The sequence below is a fragment of the Lagenorhynchus albirostris genome, chromosome X, assembly GCF_949774975.1.
Source record: "Lagenorhynchus albirostris chromosome X, mLagAlb1.1, whole genome shotgun sequence".
NCBI lineage: Eukaryota > Metazoa > Chordata > Mammalia > Artiodactyla > Delphinidae > Lagenorhynchus > Lagenorhynchus albirostris.
In genome coordinates, this window is record NC_083116.1 from 90,885,907 (window position 1) to 90,896,801 (window position 10,895).

Here is a 10,895-nt window from a genome sequence, read left to right on the forward strand (position 1 = left end):
GAAAAAAGGCAAATTAGCTATAGAGGAACAAAGATAAGAATTACAGCAGACTTTACAGAAACCATGCAAGCAAGGCAACAGTGGAGTAGTATGTTGAGAGAGGAAAAAAACTCAACTCAGAATTCCATATTCCATGAAAATGTCCTTTAAAAGTGAGGGAAAAAAAGACTTTCTCATACAAACAAAAACAGAATTTACTGACAGCAGATCTGGCATAAAAGTTAATGTTAAAGGAAAATTCTTCAGGCAGAAAGATTATGAATAAGATGGGAAGCTGGATTAGCATAAAGAAATGAAGAACGTTGGAAAAGGAATAAATGAAGGTATAATATAATGTTTTATTTTCAAAATGTTTGAAAAGCCAATTTCCCAGACACCAGCCAAGGGCCAACCTTGCAAGCAGGCCTTCTAAAGATAGCAGCCTCAGGCCTGCTATGTTAACTCTTTTCAGCACAAGAGGGCATATATTAAAAAAAAAAATCCCTACAGCTAGCATCGTACTTAATGGTGAGAGATGGAATGCTTTCTAAGACTGGAACAAATGAAGGATGTCCTCTCTCACCTCTACAACTCTGATAAAGAAGAAAAAATAACAGTACCCATATTACCTGATTTCAAGAATCCTATGAAGCTATAATAGTCAAGACAGTGTGGTAATGGCAAAATGACAGGCACAAAGATCAATTCAACAGAACAGAGATCTCAGAAATAGACCCACACAAGCATAACCACATTTTGACAGAGGTACAAAAGCAATTCAATGGAGAAAGGACAGTCTTTTCAACAAATGGTTCTGGAACTACTGGACATCCATATTCAGGAAGATGAACCTTGACATACACTCCTCATTTTCATGGCTGGTAGGAATGCAAAATGGTAGAACCACTTTGGAAGACAGTTTGGCAGTTTCTTATAAAAACTCAGCAATCCCACTCCTACGTATCTACCCAAATGAACTGAAAACTTATGTCCACACAAAATATTTATTCAGCTTTATTCATAATAGCCAAGAAACTGGAAGCAACCAAGTTGTCCTGAAACAGGTGAATGAACCGTTGTATTCCATACAATGGAATACAATTCAGCGATAAAAAGGAAAAGGCTATTATTTCACATAACATAGATGAATCAAGTAAAAGAAGCAAGACCAAAAAAGGCTACATACTGTATGATTCCATTCATATGACATTCTGAAAAAGGTAGGGCTATAGTTAAAAATTCAGAAGTACACTATTCTGAGGCATTTCTAGGAAACAAAACTGGCTGGATATATTTGTTAACATGGATAGTTCTGACCAGGTCAACTTGTGTAGGAGTTCATGGAAGTTCACATCACCATAACCATATACCATCTCTTTTTAGATAAATGTACTTAATTTTTAAAATAGGGTAATATATTCACGTGGCTTAAAATTCCCAAAGTATATATAAAAGTTTATGCAGTGAAAAGTCTCTCTCCCACCTTCTACCCAGGCCATGTATGCCCCAAAGCTATCAGTGTCTTGAATATCCTTCCAGAAATATTTTATGTTTATGTAAGCAAAAATTTACATATTACTGCCCCACTATCTATTTTATACAAATGGTAGTATACAATACACATTGTTCTGTTTCTTGCTTTTTTTTTCATTTTGTACATCTTGAAGATCATGCAATATCAATGTAATATTCTACTGTATAATCAAGCCTTGATTGATCCTTAGGCTATAACCACTCTTGCTATTATAAGCAATATTCTGAGTAACACGCAAACATTTGTTGAATTCATTCCTGGAAGTGTTTGCTGGTTCAAATGATATGTGCATTTATAATTTTGATGGCTATTTCCAAGTCACTTTTTCTTTTTTTAACATCTTTATTGGAGTATAATTGCTTTACAGTGGTGTGTCAGTTTCTGCTTTATAAAAAAGTGAATCAGCTATACATATACAAATATCCCCATATCTCCTCCCTCTTGCGTCTCCCTCCCACCCTCCCTATCCCACCCCTCTAGGTGTTCTCCCTGTGCTATGTGGCTGCTTCCCACTAGCTATTCTACATTTGGTAGTGTATATATGTCCATGCCACTCTCTCACTTCGTCCCAGCTTACACTTCGTCCCAGCTTACCCTATCCCCTCCCCATATCCTCAAGTCCATTCTCTACATCTGCATCTTTATTCCTGTCCTGCCCCTAGGTTCTTCAGAACCTTTTTTTTTTAGAGTCCATATATATGTGTTAGCATATGGTATTTGTTTTTCTCTTTCTGATTTACTTCACTCTGTATGACAGACTCTAGGTCCATCCACCTCACTACAAATAACTCAAGTTCGTTTCTTCTTATGGCTGAGTAATAGTCCATTGTACATATGTGCCACATCTTCTTTATCCATTCATCTGTCAATGGACACTTAGGTTGCTTCCATGAGCTGGCTACTGTAAATAGTGCTGCAATGAATATTGGGGTGCATGTGTCTTTTTGAATTATGGTTTTCTCTGGGTATATGCCCAGTAGTGGGATTGCTGGATCATATGGTAATTCTATTTTTAGTTTTTTAAGGAACCTCCATACTGTTCTCCATAGTGGCTGTATCCATTTACATTCCCACCAACAGTGCAAGAGGGTTCCCTTTTCTCCACACCCTCTCCAGCACTTATCGTTTGTAGATTTTTTGATGATGGCCATTCTGACTGGTGCAAGTCACTGACTTTTAAAATGTCAGGGATTTTTCATTTTAATTTTTATCCTAGGAGGAAAAAAAGGAAGCTGAGATTCTATCACCAGGCAATTTTCTAGAGAAATGTACAGCTCTAAGATGTACAAAGTGAGCCTTCTATTCATTTTCCCACACATGCTTCCTAGGGTCCAGTTGCATTTTCATGTAATGTATTTCAGGCCACAAGCTGGTTGTAAAGCCTATTTCAGGTGTGTAAAAGGTGTTACTTCTAAAATCTTCACAAGCAAAAGCCAAAGGCTGACTCCCCAAATTACTAGTCACTGGCCACTCTACAGCACAATGGTGGATTCTTCACAGCAACCACAGGGAGATTTTAAAATCTTGACCAAATAAAACATATCTACAGAGAATCCTTTGTCCTTATTATAATGCCTAAATAAGGATTTCTTCTCTTAGGTAAAACTATAAATCACATAAAGGTTATGAAGAAAGGATGCAAATGTTTCTCTCATCTTTCAGGTGGTGATGGATTCCCAGTTAGCCATCTTTTTGCTTGACTACAAAACCTAGTGCAGTCTAGTACACTACAGTTTTTGTGATAAAGCTTGAACGGGAGGTTGAGGAAACCCAGGGGCTCCTTTGATAATAGCCACACAAGATCAGTGAGCAGCCAAGCCATTCATGATGGTATCTACATCTAGAGCCACACTGTCTCCCTTTGGCTTCCTCCTAGAAAAACCATCACTCAGCTCCACACTCGATAGAAGAGACATGGCATGATCATATTACTTAGTCTCAAGAATACACTACATTTACAAATGAGCATTTAAAATGATTTATCAAAGGAAAAGCTGCTATATTCATTAATAATTATTATGCATTACTGTGGTAATGGTCCCCAATTTTCTCACATCTCCTTATGTCCACACCCTGGAGGGTCCCCTCCCACAACGACTCTGGGCTTGGCCATGGAAGAACTTCTGTGGTTTGGCTGATGGGACAATATCAAATGTGACACAAGCAGACACTTGAGAAGTGCTTGTGCACTGGTGCTTGCTCTCGCTTGCTACTCTTTGTGCCTTTGAGACCAGGATGTTAACAAGTCCAGACTAGCCAGCTGGATGAGAGACCATTTGGAGTGGGGATGAGCCATCCCAGCTTAGGGCCTCCTAGACCAACCAGCCTGCCAACTACCAAATGTGTGAGCGAGGCCATCCTAGATCATCCAGCTGCCAGCTAACTATCCTCCCTGCCAAAAAAAAAAAGAAGGAAAAGCTAATTGACATAGGCTACTTCAAAGTAAATATGTTTGTGGTCCACTATATATGGAAAGGGGAAAAGAACACTGATTTTCCCTATGAAGTTTACTCTGCACATAAGAAATAGTTTCAAACAGAAAAACCTGCAGTACCTGGATGAGAATAAATAAATATATAAGTATAGAAAAAATTCATCAGTCTTCCCAGATTCTCACAAATGCACTGTCTGCCATCACGGATGGCACACACCAAACACACACACACACACACACACTCCACAAAAAATTTCCATTTAGTCACTGAAGCATCTTTATCATGATATATTTAAGCCAAAGTCTTATATATTCAACAGTTCCATTTCTAACATGAACAACAACTCAGGTTTCCAGGAATCACTTTTTCCTTCAATTCTACTTTTTTTCCCATTTGACAGGGCTTGGTGAAAGCTGAAAGAGCTCCCTTAATGCAGCCTAAAAAGCATCAGATATAAGAGCCCAATTAAACCTCCTTCTAGAAGCATTCTACAGGACCAGCTTCTTCCAGCATCACAGCAACTCTTTTTAGCCATGTTAATGGTGGGCTGTAAAAATTGTTTAAGATCTACACATGGGACTTCCCTAGTGGTCCAGTGGTAAAGAATCCGCCTTCCAATGCAGGGGACATGGGTTTGATCCCTGGTCAGGCAACTAAGATCCCACATGCCGCAGGACAACTAGGACCGTGCACCACAACTAGAGAGTCTGTGTGCCTCAAACTACAGAGCCCACGCGCTCTGGAGCCCGCAAACCACTACTAGAGAGAGAAAACCCGCACGCTGCAACTAGAGAGGAGCCCGCGTGCCGCAACAGAGGATCCCGCCTGCCTCAACGAAGCCTGTGTGCCGCAACTAAGACCCGACGCAGCCAAAAAAAAAAAAAGATCTACACATTTAGGCCAGAAACACTGCCTCTATTGGATCACAAAGTGGGACACTGAAAGGGAAATGACTCTCTTAAACCGCTTTTGTTTAGGCCTCACTAGATGCCTTTCTGGATTAAATACACACACACACTGAAAAACACCTTCCAGCAGCCTCCCCCAGTCCTTGGAATAAAACACAAGCTCCTTAATGAGGTCCCATAAGGCCCTGTCAATTTTCCCCTGCCTATCTCATCTCTTTCCCCGGGTCCTAGCCAAACCTCTGTGGATTCTTTCTACATCTCTCTCCCATCTCAGTGCCCTTACAACACCTGTTGTTCCCTCTGCCTAGCAATCCCTTCTCTCTGACTTTTACCTTGTTTTTTCCTGCTCATCCTTCAGGCTCCAGGGCACCTTGCTGATCTCCCTCTCAGAAGCATTCTACCTCTTACTTGCTGTGTGACCTTAGGCACGTTACCTTTGCTTCACCTCTTTGAGCCTCAGAAAGATACCCTGTGATAAGCACTTAACACAGTGCTTAGCACACAAGAAATGGTTAACAAATCATCGCTGCTGTTATTGCTATTATCTCATAGTAATCTCCATCACAACTCAGTACAATTAGTAATTAGATATTTATTTGCAGAAAAATAGAAACACCTCCTTGGATTTCACCTTAATACCTAGTACCTTTCATGCTATTCCCCCATACTGTATTTTTTGAAGGGAAGACGAAATGAATGTTTACAGAGCAATTATTTTTATTATTATTATTTTTTTTGCGGTATGCGGGCCTCTCACTGTTGTAGCCTCTCCCGTTGCGGAGCACAGGCTCCGGACGCGCAGGCTCAGCGTCCATGGCTCACGGGCCTAGCCGCTCCGTGGCATGTGGGCTCTTCCTGGACCGGGGCACAACCTGTGTCCCCTGCATCGGCAGGTGGACTCTCAACCACTGCGCCACCAGGGAAGCCCAACAGAGCAATTATTACCTCAATTAATTATTATCTCGGAGGTGTGGTTTGGCAGATGAAGAAACTGAGGCATGGTGAAGTTAAGTAACTCGTCAAAATCAAGTGGTGGATTAAAATGCAAGTTGGCATGACCCCACAGTCTGTGTTGGATATGACACCAAAGGCTTCCCTAACTCATAAACCTTGTCATCTAAGAGCAGCAAGCCTCAGAAAAGATGGATCTTCACATTGACATACTTCCCAAATGACTCCCAGGTATCTAACTCTTCAAATCCTTAACCAGCTTGCTGTTCCAATTACCCCTGTAAACCCCTTTAGCACAATACTCTTCCCCTTGATTGAGGTGATAGATTTCCTTACTACCTTTCCACTGGCTGTTGAGCTCTCAAGGAGATGAGTATCTTTCACCTCTTATACCCCTAGCAAATATATGCTTGCTAAATAAATTAAATGAAAATGTTCGAGAATATATTATAGGTGCAAAGTTGGGGGAGTGGTGGAATGGATTTTCATAACTATTAAAGCTTGGCAGAGCTAAGAACAAACTTGACAAAAATGCTGACAAAAGGGGAGTTTACATTAACCACTTTTCCAATTGATACTGATTTCTATATTTAGCACCAGAGATTCCATGTGATTTACAAATGTGTGCTTTACAGCTTTAGGTAGATTTCACTCACCAATGTTCTGCTGCACCCCACAGCTGCACCTGGGCCACCCTCTGTGCAGATGCCTTTGACAAATACCAATCTCTCAATGGTTACTCTCAAACTGTTCATAAAAAGAAACAGAAAGAGCAAATGATAAGGCAAATGGGAACAAACTGTTAGTAAACGGTGACCTTGACTGAAAGGAATAAAGGAGTTCTTTGTACTATTCTTACAACTTTTTTTCTAATTGTGTCAAAATAAGAAGTTTTGAAAATCTAAAAAAAAAATTTCCCAGGAGATTGCAACACACAAGGTCTAGTGTACTGGCCATGCTGGTACCATATTCTCTTGTCAGCTGTTCCAAAAAACACACTCCAGACTCGGGTTTCCTTGCCTATCAGCCAACAAAAAGCCCCTTAGGTAACAGGGCTCAGCCACGGCTTCTGGGTTGGGACAGAGATTAAATTATTTACTGCTTGAAGAGCACTAATGAACATATAGGTATCTCCCATTGGACAATGCCCCAGTACTATTTCCCCACACCAGGCCCCCTGCTTTCTTCAGTCGGCTACCTTTGAGTTCTTACTTTCTGTTTCCCAAGCTCAGCTATAGGGTCAGGCAAATTCTCCCCAGGACACTTCTTGCTCACTGTCCCCGGCAAGAGAAGCACAGAGGCAGTTTCGATGGTAAGAGCTTTGCTGCTGTTGTCTAAGGAGAGATCTACAGGAAGGAGGCAAAAATAACTATGGGGGAGTCACAAAGATTCCAGAAAAGAGAAAACTCAAAGCTAGTAGTTACTTGGTCTGTAATGACCACTTGCTAGCACCCTTTTATTCGTTCATCACTTCTACGTACTCATCCTAGACCTTCCCCACCCCACAAACCAGAATGCTTCAGCTTTCCCAGTCACTGTAAGTGGAACAACAGGTAGAAACTTGTAAACCATTCAAGTGTCCCATATTAGCCATTTCAGCAAAGTGCCACATGGGTGTCACCCAATACTCACCCCTCACTTATAAGGTGAGATAAGTAAAGGTCACAGTAAGTTATCCCCTGATGAGAGATTTTCTTAATGTAAACCAGCATATGATCTCTACCTTCCTCAGCTCCTGTTTTGTGTAAGCTCTATGAGGAGGTATGTACCTTATGTCCTATGATAATATTCAACCTCTGTATCCCTGATCAAGGCTTGTTAGAGTCCTTTGTAATGCCATGTCTTCAAAAACACCCAATGCCTTCTGCCTCCCCCAAAATACTTGCTTAGTTCCAGCCAGACCTCAAAGTAGCGTGCAAAAAGAAGAAATGCTTTCGTGTAGCTTAGCGTAGAAATGGGTTGTTAGGGTCAGTGGAACACAAAGGAGGGAAAAGACAAGCATTACCAAAGGAGATCATACTCAACCTACAGCCTTCAACATCCTTTGTTCTTAAATATTTTAACTTTTGCTAACTCATACATCTCAACTATGATGACAGCCCTGCACCATCACCTTTCTTGCTCCTGGGAACTCTCTACAGGCCAGAAGGTGGGTCCCGGTCACCCCTAAGGCTGCTTCCAAGTCACTCCCGGAGGCCAGATGATCACAAACACTTCAGGTAGGAGTGGGAGGCCCTTCTTCACTTTCCCCTACCTGTGAACAAGATTCACCAACTCCTACAGGTGAGAAGGCATTTACCACACTGCCAAGGCACAGCAACACGACTCAGAAAAGTGGGAGAACGAAAGTGTAGGTTCTAGGACCAGACCAGGACCCCTGAGTATTCCAGAACTGACTGGATGAAGAATGCAAGAAACTGTCAAGGCACCAATACTGGGTTAAGAGCACTTCTCTAGCAAACAAAACTGTAGAGAAGAGCATAGTTGAAGAAAAGGTGTCAATGATGGTAGCCAAGACTGAGAGCTCATGTAATTCTCTCACCCTTGGAGAGAATCATTATCCTTGTACAGTTCAAGTATTTAAATTTAGAGCTCACTTTAAATGAAAAAGAAAATGATATGTTATAGAGGTAGAATACTCCTAGGCTAAACAAAAGAGAAAAAAAAACACATTTTCACTTATCCAAAGAGTAATCACATGATACTATAAAAGCATGAGAACTACACTATTCAAAAGGTACAGAGGCCTGGGATCCACATTCCCATTGTTTACAGATGTTATGAAAGTATTAAATAAAAACGCGATGCTTTGTTCAGGCCGACTCCTTTCTCACACCCCGCCTTCACCCCCAGGCTGACAAGAAATGGCTGCAGGGAAGGTATTTAAGAGAACTACTCTGAGAAAGTGGATTCTGGGTTGCTTAAACTAAGCCAAGATGTTGTGCAACCAGTCTTTACCTAAATTATTTTCCATTACTTTGCCAGTTTTGAGAGAAGCAGACAGTTATCTTTATCAGGGAATGAGGTCGCCTTTCCCTCCAGGCCACTGGAATCACCATCAACACGGTTTTGATTTCTTACACAATCAGACGGCAGGGGGGTGGGGGGACGCGGGGGGAGACGACACAGGGACCTCATCCTCAGCTTCACAGATCAACGGATCTCACATCAAAAACAATCTCTCGAACATCTGAGACCATGGATTTCCCTGCAACTCAGAAATCCAGAGAAGCGGCCAAACAAGTTTCTTGCCAAATGCTTAGGAGCTGCATATGTCCCAGGGCTACACAATGATACCAACTTTTAAACATGCCTTCACACACCACCATTACGGTCACACACTCGAAATCCCGCCCCCCCTTTCCTCCTCACAAATAATAAACGCAGGTTGCCCGGTGCAATTTAAAGCCAGACTTCACCGAAGCAGTGCCTCTGAAAAGCGAGAGAAAAAGACTGGAGGGAGGCTATCTTTTCTTTTTTTTTAATCGATTGCCCCACGGCGGAGGGAATAAAACCAACTCGATTGCTGGAGAAAAGTTAACTTTGCCTTGCCCAGCGATGGGAAATTTTTCCCATAAGACTGGCAAAGCCCTCCCGTTTTCGCCACCCCCGCCCCCGGACCGCCCGGCGCTCACCGCGGATCCGGACCCGGAGCGCCGGAACAATGACGCGAGGGGGAGGGAAAGTTCGCCAGCCCGCCAGCCCGCACCGCCAGCCCGCACCGGGGACCTCGCCGCCGCCCGCACCGCCCGGCCCCCAGTCTCCGGGACTCAGTTCTTCCCGCCCCCCAACATCGAAACAGTCAGGGCGCGCCCCCGCTCCCCGGAGCATCCGGCCCCAGGCGGCCGGCAGAGCAGGTCCTCCCGCCGCGGGTCTGACCCCGGGAGCCCCGAGAGCAGGCAGTGGACCGGGAGGGAGGGGGCGCCAGGATGGGGCACCGGAGGGAACGGCCGCAACAGTTATGGCGCTCAATTCCTGCCCGAGTGTAGCCGCAGCCGAGCCCGGCCGGGCGCCCCCACCACCCCTGCCCCCGCGCCGGCCACCCGGCGCTGCGCCGGCCGGCCGAGGGACCACCGGGCACTTCACCTCAGCCCACACACGCTCTCGGCCCCAAGGCGCTGGGGACGCCGGAGGCCACCGCGGTGAGGAGCCGAAGCGACCCGGAGCGCGGCGAGGCTGGGCCGGGACGTTGCGCTCCGCGGCGCCCGTTTCCACTCCCTGAGGCCGCCACTCCCGCTGCCCACACAACGCGACGCCCCCTAGCCCGCTCGCCCCGCGTCGAGCCTCAGTGGCGCCTACCTTTGCGCAGCTCGGTCGCCTCTCCTTCCCGGCTCCACACTCGGGCCCGGCAACGTGCCTGGCGAGTCGGGTAGGGGTGGTAACCGCCCCCCGAACCGCTCGCTTTCTTCTCTCCCCTCCCTCGCACCTGCCCCCTAATCTCCTCCCCACCCCCGCCCCCCGCCCCCCGCCCCGCCACGGGATCCGCCGGGGCCGCCCCCAGTGCCTCAGCTCCCGCCCTCGGCCCTCGCCCGCCCGGCCCGTCAGGCCTCAGCGCTGGGCAGGCGGTTGGGCGGCGGCGGCTGCAGCGGCTGAGGCGGCGGCGGCGGCGGCTGAAGCGGCGCGGAGCACTATTGTATTCCTGACACTGTGCGCTCCCACGCTCCGCCTCTTCCCCTTCCTTCCTCCCCCCGTCCCCCCACCCCCCGCGCTCCACTCACAACCCACCCCCCCGCAGCCAACCGCTGTCCGCGCTCGCCCTACCCGACTGGCTCCCCGCCGTCCGCCCGCCGCGCGCTCTTCTGGCGGGCTGGGCGCCGTCGCTACCGCCGCGCGCCTCGAGGCTCCGCCCACTTAGTGCTCCCGCACCCGCGGCGCTGGGCTCCAGGTGGGTTCCTCTCTGCTCCTGCTGGGAGCGCTGCTGTCGGGAGGAGCCTCAGCGCCTCTAAGGGCCGGAGACGCCGACGACGGGGAGGTTCCTGGGCCGTGTTGAAATACTACCTAAGCTTTTCATGGCCCCTTTCAACTCTAAAGTTGTATAAGTGGACCCTCATGTATACAACTCTTGTCGGCCACTATTGATTTAAGTCG

The 10,895-nt window shown here is 46.0% G+C and overlaps 1 protein-coding gene across 1 annotated transcript in view; it reads right to left on the reverse strand.

Moving 5' to 3' along the window:
* The window catches only part of JADE3 (jade family PHD finger 3), a 151,212-nt gene extending 141,080 nt beyond the window's left edge, over positions 1-10,132 (reverse strand). The window contains exon 1 of the mRNA XM_060138196.1: positions 10,107-10,132. The gene's annotated coding sequence lies outside the window, so the exon portion shown is untranslated. The remainder of the gene's footprint in view (positions 1-10,106) is intronic.
* Positions 10,133-10,895: the final 763 nt, after the last annotated feature.